General features: G+C 27.6%; 1 protein-coding gene across 1 annotated transcript in view; it reads right to left on the minus strand.

The window, feature by feature from the left end:
- The window catches only part of LOC105457793, a 19453-nt gene that overhangs the window by 9116 nt on the left and 9910 nt on the right, over positions 1 to 427 (minus strand). The gene's annotated exons all lie outside the window — the stretch shown is intronic.

Below are 427 nucleotides of genomic sequence, written 5' to 3' on the forward strand. Positions count from 1 at the left end.
ATTATTCTTCTTTCATAAGAACCTTTGGGCAGTGACAAAAACTTTACTACATCTTTTTCATTACTATGTTTTAATTCTAAATGACGGGCAATTTTTGTTTGCATTGTATTGCAGTAAATACAAAAATTAGATTTTTTATCTCCTTTTGGATATCTCGAGACATTTCTTCGAGTAAGTCATCATCTTTGCAATAATTAGTTTTCTTTCTTGTAATGATATCACCTTCTAATGAACTTTTTGATTTAGTTTTACTTAGATTTTTTAATAAAACTTTAGTTTTATTTAGATTAGGATTTACTTATTGATTCATTCAAATTTGATTCAGAGGAAGTATTTTTTTCTACTTTTTCAGACTGCGAGGAAGTATTACTTTCTAATTTTTCAGACTGCAAGGAAGTATTACTTTCTAATTGCTCAGACTGCAAGG

This window comes from Wasmannia auropunctata, unplaced genomic scaffold, assembly GCF_000956235.1.
Source record: "Wasmannia auropunctata unplaced genomic scaffold, wasmannia.A_1.0 LD336103.1, whole genome shotgun sequence".
NCBI classification, from domain to species: domain Eukaryota; kingdom Metazoa; phylum Arthropoda; class Insecta; order Hymenoptera; family Formicidae; genus Wasmannia; species Wasmannia auropunctata.